The 4,722-nt window shown below is 40.3% G+C and overlaps 1 pseudogene; it reads right to left on the bottom strand.

Moving 5' to 3' along the window:
* Window positions 1–234: 234 nt before the first annotated feature.
* LOC110214919 (heat shock factor protein 2 pseudogene) lies at window positions 235–1,804 on the bottom strand (annotated as a pseudogene).
* Between the last annotated feature and the right edge of the window lie 2,918 nt (window positions 1,805–4,722).

Below are 4,722 nucleotides of genomic sequence, written 5' to 3'. Positions count from 1 at the left end.
AATTAAGGTTCTGCCAATAGTATTCAGGAAGTCTTCTAGAACTACACAGCTGAGTAACTTCTGATCAGTGTGTGGCTAGACTTGGGGTGGGGACAGGGAAAGTGCTTTAGATTCCACAGTATCTGAATACACAAAACAAAGCTATTTACAAAACAAAAGAGTACCAAATAATACTTTAAATAAATAGTTCATTATTTTGATGAATATATACATTTAGTCCACCTTCTCAGAGATTCAATTATCTAAGAGTGGCATAACACAGTCCAGTGGTGCAGGGGCAAGTTCACATAAATAGACCAGTGTGGCTTCAACTATCTTCAGTTTCAGGCAATGGTTCCAGTTGCACAAGCTCACTTTGGGTTGGTTCCTGGTCCAGGCTACTGTCCACTAGGCGTGTGTCTGAAGAAGACAGCTTCCAAAGTGGCACTTCCATTTTCAACAGTGGAGGAGAGGAAAAGCTGGGTACTGGATAAGCTGCTTATCTGATTTAGACTTAGAATTTTTCCCTCTTCCTAAGTTGACTGGACTTCATTATTCTTATTAGTTTCTGATCCTTTATTTTCCAATTTTGTATTACCTATGTAATCTGTGGGATTCATCTGCACAGAGCTAGTGAAAAGACCCACCAGTAGATGAGGGTCTATGCTGAACTATCTTCCTGAAATCACTGCTTGAAAGTCTTCTAGTCTGCAATCAGTAATGTCAAGATAATCCAACAGCTCAACCTTTCCTAAAAGACTGATGTTTTCATTCAGGATAGAATTCATCATTGAGACAGGATCTTCCGAAGTCAGAGCAGATGAGTTGTTTACCTGGACAGCACTAGACATGATGGAGCTGCCACTCTCACTGACAGAACTAGGACACTGGCTAGAACACTGGCTGGTTCACTTCTTTTGTCCTCACTCTGAATCACAGCAGCATAATCATCCTCATTGTCATCTTCTACAATGACAATATCAGGGTACCGGCTACAATTTGAAGTGTCAGATGTAGCGTCCTCATTGGTTTCAGGAGTAACTGAAGCATTTTCTTCATCTACATTATCACCAGTGACATCATAAATAATGATATCCTCTAAAATCTGCTCCCTTGGTTTTAAACCCTTCCTACTATGTGGAACTTTTTGGTAGTGATTATTGGCTGGTTCTTTGACAATTTGCTGAAATAGATTTGTCTTTGGAGATCCATTAGTATTTAAAAGTAAAGGCCTTTTGCATTTTAAACTCACCAGCTGATTATTCTGAACCAGTGTAACAATAAACTGAACAATCCTTTGAATTACTTGCTGCTGTTGTGGTTTTTTTTACGCGTAATTCTGCCACTTCCCGCCAAAGAGATTCATTTTTTCTTTTCAAGTAGAAAGCCTGGACTCAATGGTTTCTTGTTTGATTTGAACTTTTTGAGCACTACTTATGATTTTAGATAAGTCTTCCTGGCCAGTCTTGGTTTCTTCTGGTTTTGAAGAAGAAACCTTTCTTTTAATGTTCTCCAGCAAGTCATCCTGGTCCTGTTCGAAGTGTGGGTGCTGAAATTCAACTGCGCCGTCTCATTCTGGCTTTACAGCACCAGAGTCAACATAAGCTACTTTATGGAAGCCATACATACTTAGCCACCTCACAAAGCCCTCAATGTTGTTGTGCTTGAAGTACTTGGGAAGAATTTTGCTTGCAAACCTCTGTTCATCCAACACCAGGAAGCTCTGGCCATCCTGGTTCCAGGTGATGAACTCTTTGGTGTGGGCCTCCTCCACCAGCCTCCGGAGCTTACTGAGGAAAGCCGGCACATTCAAACTCTGCTTCATAATTACAACTCCAGGGAATTCTGAAATCTACTTTTGAACTTAGTGGCTGTAGCCACAGGAACAGAGGAGGAAGAGGAGGCAGCAGGTACCTCACCCCTCCTCCCCAGAGCACCCACAACAAAGCAGGCGCACCTCCAGGCGTGCCAGCCCCCCCTCCCCCATGTCCCCTCTGGGCCCCTCCTCCCCAGTGGGTGTGTATTTACGTGGAAGAAAGGGGATTCCTTAGCTGACTTAGTGGTAATTCTGAGTCCTTGGATGAGGGTAAGGGGGAAGTCCTTATTTAGCCCCCATGAAAGAAGGGGGCATTCTCTCTGTAGAGACCTTGAAGTGGGCAAAGATTTTGTACTTTTCCCTGCATGTGGCTCTCAGGAAGGAGAAGGTTTGGCGGGTTTGCCAGATGATACCGAGTGGGTGGGTGGTGGTAAGGGAGAATCTTGGTGTCCATTTAAATCCTAGGACAGATTGCATGTTTATGACGTCTTAACGACTTTGCTACAGATGTGATACATGATGAAGAATTGTTGATTTTGCCAGCAGTGTCGTTATCTGTGCTGTGGCCCTGATGTTCCTAGTGTTGTGTCTGCTTATCATTACTGCCTTACATCAAGAGAAGAATTTGATTATTCTGGAGCTATCATTATTTATTCTGTGTCCCTGACATTCCTAATGTTGTGTTGGCTCACTGTCATCATCTTGCATTAGGAGACCCATTGTGAACTGCAAAGATTTGGCATCAGTCACCACATGGCCTAGATAATCATTGAGATCTGAGACTCAGACCTTTGAAAATGGGGAGAAGAAAGCCTAGGATTTCTGGCTTTTGTCCTCCACATTTTTTTCTCTATTTCTTTTTTTGGTGATCTGGGGTGGGAAGTATGTAATATTTCTGAATTTTCTTTTTCCTTTAGTACTGTATATGTCAGGTGTGTCCACTAAAATCCCTGAAAATGGTGGACTTTGACACCATAGGAGTGGTTTGTGGTAGGACTAGAGTTCTTCCTTTCCTCACAATAAGTGTTATTTTCTGTTAAAAGTCAAGAAAGCTGTTCCTGGGACTTGATTGGCCCCTGTCTCCCTCGATTTAGCTTCCTGGTCACCTAAGGGCATAAAAAACTCTCATCTACATGCAATCAGGGCTCCTCCAATTTGGAGGATTTCTGAAGACAACATACCTGCATACCAGATGTGTTTCCATATGGCTATTAAGTGGCCATATCCAGAGAAACTCAATGCCACTGCATCCTTGTTGCACGTGCTTGTTGTTTCAGGGCAAAGTAAGCCTTTCGTTAACTGTTAAAGATTTTTTTGAGGTCCTAATTTCATCCCAGCATTAAGCCTGAACTGAAGGTGCTAGGGTTAGGTCTACATCTACTAGTATCCAAGATATGTAAATAATTAACATGTGCTTACATATATACACATATACATATATACACATATATGTACATGTATGGTCACATTTACATATGTACACATATGTATGGTTTATATGCACACATACAAATAAGTGTGTATAAGTATATAAAAGCAATGAAAGAATCATTCAAAAAACATTTATTAGGCACATACTATGCTTTGGGCACTGTGCTAAGAGCTAGGGATATAAAAAAAGGCAAAAGACAGTCCCTATCCTCAAGGAACTTATAATCTAATGGGGGAGACAATATGCAAAATATACATAATATATACAAATTGTATATATACAAAATATTTACAAAGCAAGCTACATACAGGACAAATATGAAATAATTAAAAAAGGAAAAGCTTTGGAATTAAGAAGGGTTAGGGGAGCCTTCTTGCAGAAGGTAAGATTTTCATTGGGACTTAAAGGAAGCCAAGTCAGTCAGTAATTGGAGTTGAGGAGAGAGAGTGTTCTAGGATAGCCAGAGAAAATGTCCAGAGCTGAGAGATGGAGAATTTTTTTTGTGGAACATCCAGGAGGCCAGTGTGTTCCAAGTTACTAATAATAAGAGAAATGCAAATCACAACAACTTTGAGGTTTCATCTCACATCCTGAAAATTGGTGAAGATGATAAATAAAATGAATAGTCAAATGTTGGAGGGGTTGTAGGAAGATAGCCACATTAGTGCATTATTGGTAGAGCCGTGAATCAGTACAACAATTGTGGAAAACATTTTGGAATTATGCAAATAAAGTAAATAGAATGTCCATACTCTTTGACCTGAAAATTCTACTGCTAGGCTTAGACCCCAAGGAAGCCATTGACAAGAAGAAAATCCCCATAACCACCAAAATATTTATAATAACATTTTTTTGGATAGTAAATAATTGTGAACAAAATAAATGCCCTTTGACTGGGGAATGGCCAAACAAGTTGTGGTACATGAGTGTAATATAATAGTACTGTGTTATAAGAAATGATGAACATGGGGGCAGTTAGGTGGCACAGTGGATAGAGCACCGGTCCTGAAGTTAGTAGGCCCTGAGTTCAAATCTGACCTCAGACCAAACACTTGCTACTTAACTAGCTGTGTTACCCTGGGCAAGTCACTTAACCCCAATTGCCTAAAAAAAAAAAGAAAGAAAGAAATGCTGAACATGATGCATATAGAGAAGCATGGAAAAATTTGCATGAAATGAATGAAAAAGTGAAATAAGAAGAGCCAAGAAAAGTATAGACAATGAATTCAACAATGTAAATGGAAAGAACAACTATAAAATAATCAAAAGTGAACATTGAAAAATTATAGATGACAACATGGCTCTAAAGAAGAGATATGTGTGGGGGCAGCTGGGTATCACAGAGGACAGAACACTGGCCCTGAAGTCAGGAGGACCTGAGTTCAAATCCGGCCTCAGACACATAACACTAGCTATGTGACCCTGGGCAAGTCACTTAACTCCATTGCCTAGCCAAAAGAGAGAAAAATAAAAAGAGATAGGTGAAGAAGCTTAT

This window comes from Phascolarctos cinereus, unplaced genomic scaffold (assembly GCF_003287225.1).
Source record: "Phascolarctos cinereus isolate Bilbo 61053 unplaced genomic scaffold, phaCin_HiC Scaffold_726;HRSCAF=1367, whole genome shotgun sequence".
NCBI classification, from domain to species: domain Eukaryota; kingdom Metazoa; phylum Chordata; class Mammalia; order Diprotodontia; family Phascolarctidae; genus Phascolarctos; species Phascolarctos cinereus.
The sequence above is the reverse complement of the archived record's forward strand: the minus strand, read 5'-3'. Positions and strand labels throughout refer to the sequence as shown.